Below are 12305 nucleotides of genomic sequence, written 5' to 3' on the forward strand. Positions count from 1 at the left end.
GTTGAAGTCCACAAGTCTTAAAGCTGTCAAGTTTGAACACCCCTGGGTTTTTTTTCTAAAGGGTTAGGAGTGCAGGGGTCTTGTAACTTGACAGCTTTAAGACTTGCATGCTTCAGATGCCAGAGTTTCTGAGCCAACATTTTGGTTGCTAAGCAATAGCGTTTGTTTGATCTGGGCAACGAGAGACAGACTGCGGACACGAAGTAACTTAACAGCTCTTTATTAGTAGTAGTAGTGATCCAGCTTGCTCTGAGGTCGGAGGGTTCCCCTTTTATAGGGATCGGGTACGCCCCTCGACCAATCAGAGGGATACCTGTTTCCCGCTGTAGTAGCGGACCAGAGGGGAGACTTATCTCGATATATGCTAATATCTAACACCCCTCCCCTCCTAGATGGAACGTTGCGGTAGGTAACATAGTCTTTTAGGTATGTGGGTGTTTGTCTTGCTCGGGAGGAACGTCGTAGTTCGGGTTGGTTTGAAGTGGTTGCAGGACCGGGTGCGGGTTGGTTCGAAGTAGTTGCAGGATCGGGTGCTTTTCCTGTTTCCCGTTCTGGAGGTCTTGTGCCTTCGTTGCTCGGGCGTTCAGGAGTCTGTTCGGCTGCGTTGTCTGGGGGTTGCTCTGCTTCGTGCGTGTTGTCTTGTCCCACGCTTGGCTCGCCGGCGTCGTCGTTTCCTATGATGGGGCTTTCGCGTGGCTGACTTTCTGTAGACAGGAAACTCTCGTCTTCGTTTCGAAGGTCGGAGTGTGCTAAGCGACCCCGAAGTTGATCGATGTGCCTTTTCCAGTTCCGCCCATCTTCTAGTTCCAGCAGATACGATCGTGGACCCGTGATGCCAATGACTTTTGCCGGCATCCATAATGTTCCCCCTGCGTAGTTGTGGGCGTATACTGAATCCCCTACTCTGAAAGACCGGATTTTGCTCGTAGAGTCTGGGGGAGCCGTGGCAGAGTAATTCAGGTGAAGCCGGTCCAGGTGAGACCGTAGGCGGCGACCCATGAGTAGTTCAGCGGGGCTCCTACCCGTTGTTGCGCTTGGGGTAATGTGCTGAATTAGGAGGTAATGGTCAATGCGTGTTTGCCAATCACCTGGACCCATCCTAGCGAGGGCCTCTTTTGCGAATCGCACCATTCTCTCCGCCTGTCCGTTTGATGCTGGATGGAATGGCGCGACGAGGGCATGCCGAATTCCCAAACCTGCTAAAAATGTTTCAAACTGCATGGCCGTGAATTGGGGCCCGTTATCGGATACTAGGAGATCTGGCAGGCCATGGGTGGCGAAAAGTCGCCGTAGAACCTTTATGACTGCCTCTGCCGTGGTTGAAGTCATTAGGACTACATCTAGCCATTTTGAGTATGCATCCACAACTATAAGGAAAGTCTGACCTTGGAATGGCCCTGCGAAGTCGATGTGTATTCGCGACCAGGGTGCTTTGGGTTTCTCCCATTCTGTGGCGGGCGCTTCCGGGGGTGCTGGTCTCGATTCCTGGCATGGGTCGCAAGTGGCCACCCACTCCTCTATTTCTTTGTCCATGTTTGGCCACCACACGTAACTTCTTGCTAACGCCTTCATTCTAACAATCCCCGGATGACCCATATGTAAAGCATCTAATACATTTTTACGTAAAGCATACGGAATAACAACTCGATCCCCCCACAACAAACATCCCTGTAGCACTGAGAGCTCGTCCCGTTTTGACCAAAACATTTTGAATTCCGGGCCCACATTTCCCTTCGGCCACCCCCTCCAAACCCAAGTTTGAACTTGTTTTATTAAATTGTCTTTAGAGGAGAACCTTGCAACATCGTAGGAAGAAACCGGTCCCGAATCCAAACAGTCAATGAGCAATACCGGTACTTCTGGAGTGGGGTCTGGCAGAATGTCAGGTAATGGGCAATGGCTGAGTGCGTCTGCGTGTCCAAGAGTGGAGCCCGGTCGATGAATCAATTTGTATGAATACGCAGCCAGGAAAACAGTCCACCTGGTCATGCGAGGAGAAAGGGAGACCGGAGTGGGGCGGTTTCCCGCCAGAAGTCCCAACAGCGGTTTGTGATCTGTGATCAGTTCAAAATCGCGGCCGTAGAGGTATTCGTGGAAACGCTTTACTCCCGCTACGGCAGCCAGCGCTTCCCTGTCCATTTGGCTGTAATTCCTCTCGGCCGATGAAAGAGTTCTGGAGTAGAAAGCGATGGGTGCTTCTTTTCCGTCGGGCATCCTGTGGCTGAGGACTGCTCCAACTCCGAAAGGTGATGCGTCGCAGGTCAATACCAGCGGTAGGGTCTGGCTGTATTGAACAAGCAGTGAGTCAGTGGTGAGCAGGCGCTTTACCCCGGCGAAAGCTGCAGCTTCGGATCGTCCCCATTTCCATGGTGCGTTCCTCTGGAGTAGACGGTGTAGTGGCTCAGCAACGGTAGCTTTCTGCCTCAGAAAAACGCTGTAGAAGTTAAGTAATCCGAGGAAGGCCTGCAACTCGGTCTGATTTCGTGGTGTGGGGGCGTCCTGGATCGCCTTAATTTTCTTTGAAGTGGGGTGTATTCCCTGACCATCGATTCTATAACCCAGGAATTCTACGCTAGGCACGTTAATTTGGCATTTTTCTTTTTTGAGGCGGAGACCCTTTTCTCTGATTCTGGCCAAAACAGATCTGACTCTTTTGTTTAATTGCTCCTCATTTGCAGCGGACACCAAGATGTCGTCAAAATAGGGGACGACTCCTGGTATCCCTTGCAAAAGTCGTTCCATGACGCTCTGGAACAATCCTGGGGCAATGCTTACGCCGAATTGTAGCCGGTTGCATTTGAATGCTCCTCTATGCATCACTATAGTTTGGGCCTCCGCTGTGGCGCTATCAACTGGCAGTTGCTGGTAAGCTTGTGCCATGTCTAATTTTGCAAATACCTTTCCTGGCCCCAACGAGTGCAATAAGTGCTGTACTACAGGCACAGGATATGCGCTCTGTTGTAGCGCGACATTAATTGTGCATTTATAGTCCGCGCAGATGCGGACTGATCCGTCTGGTTTGACTGGGGTCACGATGGGCGTTTCCCAGCGCGCGTGATCTACCGGCTCAAGGATTCCTTGCTCCACTAACTTATCTATTTCCTTATCTATTTTTTGGGCGGAGTGCAAAAGGCACTCGTCTCGGTTTAAGTCGGATTGGCGCCACTTTGGGGTCTAAATTGAATGATATTGGTTTACCCACATACTTACCAAGACCGGGGCTGAACACATCCTCAAACTCCTTAAAAATCTGTTCAGCGCTGCTGTTTCTCACGGCGTTGATTCCGGTGACTTCTAACCCCAGGGCTTCAAACCAATCAAGCCCCAGAAGGTTCTGCAATGGCGCGCTGGCGATGGTCACGGGCAGCTGGGCTTCGATGTCCTTGAAACGGATGTGGAATGTGCCTTGGCCCACGATGGGGACTTGGTTCCCCTGGTAGTCTCGTAGCAGGACGTCTGGAGCGCGTAGTTGGCTCTTTCTGAGGCTAGGGATAGCCTGTTTCATGGATGCCCATGAAATGATCATCAGGGTCGATCCTGTGTCAACTTCTAGCTCGCAGGGTGAGCCCTCCAAGAGGACTGTGACTCTCAGCCTTTTTGGCCGCTTAGGGCGGACCTGATGTATTGTGGTGAGATACGTTCGCAACTCTTCTCTCTGGGTCAACTCTATCTCATCATCAACATCCTGAAAATACTCTCGTTGAGCGTCTTCATAGAACGCTCTTTCAGCTCTTTGTGTGTATTCTCTCTGGGGATACGCTCACTCAACTCCTTGTGAGTAATCTCTCTGGGGATACGCTCGTTCAGCTCTTTGGAAATATTCTCTCTGGGTAAACACTTGTGGATTTCTCTCTGGGCGCCCTTTTTGATTTCGCCAAGCCCCTGGGTTGGGCTTCTGTTGGCGGTACATGGGTGGCTGCCTTGAGGCAGGGACTCCGCTCCGGCACACTCGTGCGATGTGCCCAAGTTTGTAGCAGTGCGAACAAACAACGTTTCTGAACCTACAAGTAGACCTGGGGTGATTCCCTCCGCAGCTTGCGCAGGGCGGCAAACGGGATCCGGGTCTCCCCCCAGGCCTCAAGTGACTGCTCTGCATCAGGTGACTGTCCTCGAACTCGGGATTCTCGAAGTCGGGGCTTGTGTCCTCGTAGTGAACTCTGGTTTGTCTTGGTGCTGGCTGGTTTACGTTGGCCCCTCGTTGTATGGTCACTGATGATTTCTCCGCTGACTCTGACGCTCTTGCTTCGTTTAACGCTGTCTGTAGGGTTAAATTCGGGTTTGCCAACAGCTTCTTTTGCAAAGAAATGTCTCTTAACCCACAGATGAGCTGCTCTAAGATGTGCTCTTCCAGATCCCTGTATTCGCAGTGAGTTGCTGCTTTTCGTAGGGCTGCAACATATTGATTGATGGATTCTCCCGCCTTCTGGGTCCTCATGTTGAATTCCTTGCGGCAGACATGGCGGGAAGGTTTTGGCGCGTAATGAGTTTGCAGAGTCTGTTGCAACGTCGTCCACGATACTGCCTGTATTGGAGTAGGCGCGGTGAGGTCTCTGGCCGTATTGAAGACTTCCTTTCCGCAGTAGCCGAGGAAGATGTTTTTCTTCCTCGCATCGGTGATCCCCGTGTATTCGTTCGCTTCGAGGAAACACTCGAAACGAATCATGAAAGCTTCCCATTCGTCGTTTGCTGGGTCGAAAGGAGCGGGGGGAGCATGCATCGCCATCTTCTCAGTTTGAATTTGCCGTGCTGCGGTGATCTGAGATGGCTGCCGGAATTGCTGCCGAATTCCTGGGCTGGATCAAATCCGGAGATTCTGGAGGTAGCGTTCTTCGTCCTATCTGTCTCTCAATCCCACCCTCGTCGCCAATGTTTGATCTGGGCAACGAGAGACAGACTGCGGACACGAAGTAACTTAACAGCTCTTTATTAGTAGTAGTAGTGATCCAGCTTGCTCTGAGGTCGGAGGGTTCCCCTTTTATAGGGATCGGGTACGCCCCTCGACCAATCAGAGGGATACCTGTTTCCCGCTGTAGTAGCGGACCAGAGGGGAGACTTATCTCGATATATGCTAATATCTAACAGCGTTGTTAAGTGAGTTTCACCACATTTTACAAGTTGGCCACACCCACCCAGTCACATGACTGCCAGGCCATTCCCACTCAGTCACATGGTGGCAAGCCACTCCTACCCGATCACATGACTGGCAAGCCACTCCCACAAAGCAGGCCACACCTACAGAAGAGGTTCTAAAAAAATTTGAAACCCACCACTGGAGCACTTGTATAATAGCAATAAAAACAAAATAAGGTAAAGGTTCCCCTTGCACATATTGCTAGTCATTCCTGACTCTAGGGGGCGGTGCTCATCTCCATTTCAAAGCTGAAGAGCCAGCACTGTCCAAAGATGTCTTCATGGTCATGTGGCCGGCATTACTAAACGCAGCCTTCCCAGCAGCCCCTGTGGCCAAGCCTGCTTGTTAAGGCTTCCCCTACTCCCTTCCCTGCTGCCCGTTGTCCCGCCATGCTTGCTGGTCTTCCACATGGTCTCCTCAGCGGTCCCTATGGCTAGGTCTGCTTGCCTTCCCCTCCACCTCTGGTCGCACATCCAGCTCATGATGGGCATGCTCACATTTGCAAACCGGTACCAAAGGTAAGTGAATCCCACCACTGATATACTTGCAATCTTAACACATTCTGTAAGGGCAATTTATAAGACTAGAGGTTAAATAAGAAAGCATATATGAGATATATCTGCAGACTTGGATGAATTCAGAGATACCGTAACATTATGTGTCAGTTTTTGTGAAGACCTATGTGTGCCAACCAAAAACAGTAACAATAAACATTGGTTCACAGCTAAACTTAATCAGCTACGTCGTACCAAAGAGGAAGCCTATAGAAAAGGCAATAGAATGTTGCACAATCCAGCCAGAAATGCCTTAACAAGGGAAATCAGAGCAGAAAAAAGAAGCTACTCCAAAAAGCTATAGAATCAGTTCTGAATAAATGAAACAGCAAACTCCTTAAAATATCACCGGTTACAGCAAACCACCTTCCGATGCTGAAGGAACTCAACAACTGACAGACAGGGGTGGGTTCTGGCAGGCACTACTGCTGGTTCACTTGTGTGTGCGCATGCACTTGATGCTGCGTGTGCATGCACAGTGCAATAAAAATTGTTCTGCACATGTGCAGATGCAAAAAATAAGTTGGCGGTGCCTACGGTGCTGCACGGAGAACTGGTTCTGGGGCATGGCAGGCCTGGGTCGCTGCTGGTTTCAGCAACCCAGGCTGGCAAATCACTACCGGTAGAAACCCACCACAGCTGGCAGATGACCTGAATGTGTTTTACTGTAGGTTTGAGAGAAAACTACCGCTACCTATCTCCACAATCCCCATCTCAGACACACCAACAACAGCCAAGCCTCCTACATCTCATTGGGCCCACCACCTCTGGTAATTACAGAAAATGAGGTGCATGGTCTATTTCACAAACAAAAGCCAGGAAAAGCACCAGGCCCAGACAAGATAACTCCTTCTTGCTTAAAAGCTTGTGCTAACCAACTGGCCCCCATTTTCACCCGCACCTTTAATAAATCACTAGAGATGTGCTATATTCCTTCTTGCTTCAAATGCTCTACTATCATCCCAGTGCCGAAAAAACCTGACCACACTTGTAAATGGATCATAAGCTTTCTAACAGACAAGAAGCAGCAGGTGAAGCTAGGAAAAATCACATCAGATACCTGTACAATTAGCACAGGAGCCACCCAGGGCTGAGTGCTCTCTCCATTTCTCTCTATATACCAATGACTGAATCTCAAAAGATCCCCTCTGTTACTGAAGTTTGCAGATGATACAACAGTGATTGGTCTCATTCGAGACAACAACAAATCTGCATACAGACTGGAGGTTGAACAACTAGCTTTGTGGTGCAATCGGAACAATCTTGAACTAAACACACTCAAAACCGTAGAAATAATGGAAGATTTTAGGAGAATCCCTCCTATACTACCACCTCTTACAACACTAGAGAACACAATATCAACAGTAGAGACCTTCAAGTTTCTAGGTTCTATCATATCTCAAGACTTAAGATGGACACCTAACATCAAAAACATCACCAAAAAAGCACAACAAAGAATGTTCTTTCTGCACCAACTCAGAAAGCTCAGACTACCCAAGGAGTTGCTGATTCTGTTCTAGAGAGGAATTATTGAGTCTGTCATCTGTACCTCTATAATTGTCTGGTTTATCTCTGCAACCAAACAAGACAGACACATACTTCAATTGATAAGTAGAGCTGCAGAAAAAACAATTGCTACCAATCTGTCTTCCATTGAGAACCTATATACTGCACGAGTCAAAAAGAGGGCTGTGAAAATATTTACAAACCCCTCACATCCTACAATAAATTTTTTTCAACTTCTATCCTCAAAACAATGTTATAGAAAATTGTACACCAGAACTAGACACAAGGACAGTTTTTCCCCGAATGCCATCACTTTGCTAAACAACTAATTCCCACAACACTGTCAAACTATTTACTAAAACTGTAATACTATTATTCTTTTCATCCTTCCTATTACCTATCTTCTCCCATTTATGACTACAACCATGTTTTTTGTATCTTTATGATTTATATTGTTTTATTTGTTTCCTGGTATGATTTGATTGCTTAACAGTAACCTATGACTATCACTAAGTGCTGTATCTTATGATTCTTGATGAATGTATTTTTTTCTTTTTATGTACACTGAGAGCCTATGTACCAAAGACAAATTTCTTGTGTGTCCAATCACACTTGGCCAATAAAGAATTCTATTCTATATATGTTTATATTAAATTTGAACTATAACAAATACATAATCCAGCCTCAATTTCCAGTTGTGTTTAATTATAATTTCTAATGTTTTTGGGATAGTAAATTCACTGTTAGTGATGAATACTGTCCCACATCCTTTGTAACTAAATAATATTTTTCATCGAAGGATATTCTGAGAACTGTAGTCTCAACACACATGAGTGATATCAGGTTCAAAAGGTAAATCATACAGGTTAGGTACTGTTTGTGCAAAGCTTCTTATTGCAATGCTTTATATGGGAGAAGAATCCCAGATCCAATTTAAAGTGTATGTTAAGACTTGCAATGCCCTAAATAGCCTAGAGCCAGAATTGCTGTTTCTGTTATCTTATTCTTTGGTCTCGAGCTAGTTATTTTATGGCATAAAATCAGATAAGGATCTTTACATGCATTGTATCCAGAATTCAAATGCAGTCATATCTGCCCTTTCTTCTTGCTTTCCAACTTATTGTGTGATGAGTTACTGTCTTATTCTCAGGATAAATATGTGATTCCCATAACTAATCTGAACTCAACACTCTGTTTCTCTTTATTTTTAATTGGTTTTGCCTATCAGATTTGGTTTTTTTAAACTTGATTTCATATATTTTAATAAAGGGTTTTATTAGCTGTCTTGACTGTTTGGCAGTCTCTAATTCAAACATAAATGTCTTTAGATTATACCACACTAGATCAGTTTATACTCTTTAACTCAATTATTTTAATTTATGGTTTGTTACACATTGATGATTATGATAGCAATTTATACATAGATGCATGGGATAGGATTAAGATCCATTCAGGTAAGGCATATTCTGAATCTTTAAAACATGGATTGCATTTGTCAGGCTTGATGTGCATTTTCATTAAAAATATAATTTCACCCCCAAATAAGCATGTGTTTAGTTTCTTCTATTTAATATCTAGGACAGCTAATCTATGCATTGACATCATGGCCTTATGCATTTTCGCCCTTCTCTATCACCGCTGAGTGAGAAAATATAAAATGATTTGGAGAGAGTATAGGAGAGAGATGTGAATACCCGAGAGATTGGAGAAAGAATAAAAACACTGAATCCTTAAAATAAGATGAAATATTCCTAAAATAAAGGGTTAAAACCTTGGAACATTAAATCATGATTTGGAATTAGTCTATTCTGGCTCATTACGATGAACTAATTTCAAAAGCAAGTAATTGTTAGGGAGCAAATCTTTCCTTCCTTTCCCAGCTAAAATCGGTTTTCCTTATTATCTGATTGGTGGAGCATCGTAGATCTTAAGGAGGGTATGCGAATAGATGTATGTACTTCACTTTGGTTGTGTAATCATGTGCTATAAGTTCAAACTCTGAATTTCTTTGTACTTCCAGTTCAAGAAGAATCACCTAATAACTGATTGCATTATTAGCATATTTCTAAGTGCTGTCATGTAAGAAGATTAGTATCATCAGTCAAACCTTTTTATTTAAATCAGAGTTAACCAAATGATAGCCTGCAAATTCCATCTCACTGCATACTTGCAACAGATTGAATGTGAAATGCTACTTTTTATTTTTATAAACCAGTATTTCTAAATTTCCTTGCAAATACAAAAAGGCACGGTTGATGAGCCTTACAAAACATTTCCCATTCGAGGGTAATTTATAGTTCTTCCTTCAATAAGTGAAGGGGATAATGAACAGACTAGGATGTTGGGAAGAATTCGTACCCCCAATTGTTTTAGCTCTTATATGTAGAATTGAGTTTTCTGAGAACAAGCTTTGGCTTAATCAATTAGTAGGTGTTATATGAATATAAATGTACATTTAAAAACATTTTATTTCAATAAACATAAACTTCAACTTAAAAAAGTAATGAGGACTGTCCTTCATGTTTGTAAGCCATGATGGTTATAAAATGGGACAGTTATGTAACTAACCTGATTATATGACTTTTTTTGAAGCAATTATTAACCAAACGTGATAGTCATTAAGTGAACACTCTGATTGTTCAGCAAATCCATTGTTCGTTATGGGTGCAGTTTTGCTGAGAACAAGAAGGGATGGGTTTTTGGAAAACTGTCATAAAATGTGGCAAAGAGTCCCTGGGACACTGCAAACAGCCATAAATGCTGAGCACCTGAAGTTCAGTTATACAACTTCAAATCCAGGTTATAATTAGTCTCAAAGTAACTCCATTGTAATTTTGAATGGTTGTTAAATGATCAGTCATAAGTTGAGAATTACCTGTAGATGTTCGGTTAGCATTTGTTTTAGATGTATGCTGTAGTTTTGGATGGGTGACTGTTAATGTTTTTTAATGTTGCTGTTTATTATTGATGTTCTGATAGCGTTGGCAAAAAAGACCAGATTAACTTTTCAACTAACTGTTAGTATCTTGTTGGGGTTAGGTAAGGGTTAACAGAATTCAGGAGGGTTGGAGTTTGTAATGAACAACTTGCAATAATAATAATAATAATAATAATAATAATAATAATAATAATAATAATAATAATAATAATAATAATTTAATTTGTTAGCCGCTCCCTCTCCACATGGGACTTGGGGCGGCGTACAATAAAAATATACATAAATACATATAAACATACACATAGACAGATACACATACATATACATACACGGAGGAGGTAACAATTGCATACATCACGATAATAATAAAATTAACCATTAAAAATACCCCATAAAAGATTACAAATTTAAAAAGGACTGTCAGGAGGAATAGGATAAACTACGGTTGAGCCAGGCCAGATAATTGAAAAAGGTGGGTCTTGAGCTTTACACGGAAGGAGCGGAGATCGGAAGTAATCCTGATGTCAAGGTGGAGGTCATTCCACAGGGCTGGGCCCATCACAGAGAAGGCCCTGCTCCTGGGTGTCGCCCCCCGACACTGTTTAGAGGATGGCACCCGGAGAAGTCCCTCTCTGTGTGAGCGGATTGGTCGTAGGGATGTATGGGGCAGGATGCGATCCCGCAGGTAACTAGGTCCTGTGCCATGGAGCGCTTTGAAGATCGTAATCAAAACCTTGAAACGCACCCGGCAGACCACAGGAAGCCAGTGCAGCTCGCGCAGGAGAGGTGTTACATGGGAGTACCTAATCCTCCCCATAATCACCCGCGCGGCCGCATTCTGGACCAACTGCAGTCTCCGAGTGCATCTCAAGGGAAGCCCCATGTAGAGAGCATTGCAGTAGTCCAGGCGAGACGCCACCAGCGCATGGGTGACTGTGCGTAAGGCATCCCGGTCCAATAAGGGGCGCAATTGGCGCACCAGGCAAACCTGGTGGAACGCCCCCCTTGCCACGGCTGTTACATGGTCATCCATGGACAGCCGGGCATCCAGGAGGACGCCCAAATTGCGCGCCCGCTCCATGGGGGCCAGTTGCTCGCCCCCGATGGCCAGAGATGGAAGCAACTGGTTGAACCGGGGGGCCGGAAGCCACAGCCACTCCGTCTTGGAGGGGTTGAGTTTTAGTCGGTTGTCACCCATCCAGACCCGTACGGCTTCCAAGCACCGGGACATCATTTCGACGGCCTCGTTGGGGTGGTTCGAGGTGGATATGTATAGCTGAGTGTCATCAGCATACAGATGATATCCCACCCCAAAACCACGGATGATCTCGCCCAGCGGTTTCATATATGTGTTGAACAGGAGTGGCGAGAGGACCGATCCCTGTGGCACCCCACAAGTGAGGGGGCTCAGGGTCGATCTCTGCTCCCCTGCCAACACACGTTGCGTCCGGCCGGAGAGGTAGGAGCCGAACCACCGTAAAACGGTGCCCCTAACTCCCATGTTCATCTCACCTTGGCCAATTTGCTATAGAACAACTCACTGCAGAACAATTTGTATGGAATAACTCAATGCAATAAATGTTATCTGCCACTGTTTCTTCAATATTATTTCCATTGACAAAAATAGAAATAATGTAGAAGAAATAGTAGCTGTTAACATTTATCATGTTGAACTATCCCACATGGATTGTCCCATGACAAGTTGTCCTGTGGCAAGTTGGCTGCAGTGAGATCACCATGCCAGGTTGGCCTTGGTGAAATGGGTGCAGCAAGTTGGCTGTAGCGAGTTGGGACTAGACCTACTGGGCTTAGTCCACATGGCTACATAGGATTCTAGGCTGATCTCTCTTTTAATTCTGCCCCCAGGTTGTGTCACTCTCCTATATCACTCTCCCCTTCTACATGGTCTTCTCTCTTCTTCCATGGTAACTTTGTAGGCACCTTCCCTTCCTGTATGGCCTCTTCAGAATCTGAGTTCTCATGGGAACTTGGCAGTGGAAGCAGTGAAGCCATTGCAAAGGAATGTTCCTCCCTCAGGTCCGAATTGACTATTGAACCAGGTATTGCTTGCTGAAAAAAATCTAAACCATCAGTGGCTTCCTCCCACCTCACTTTCGGGGCATGAAGACCAGAAGTGGATAGTTGATCATCATCAGCCACCTTGCCTCCCTCTGGG

This window comes from Natrix helvetica (assembly GCF_964273705.1).
Source record: "Natrix helvetica genome assembly, chromosome: Z".
Lineage (NCBI taxonomy): Eukaryota > Metazoa > Chordata > Lepidosauria > Squamata > Natricidae > Natrix > Natrix helvetica.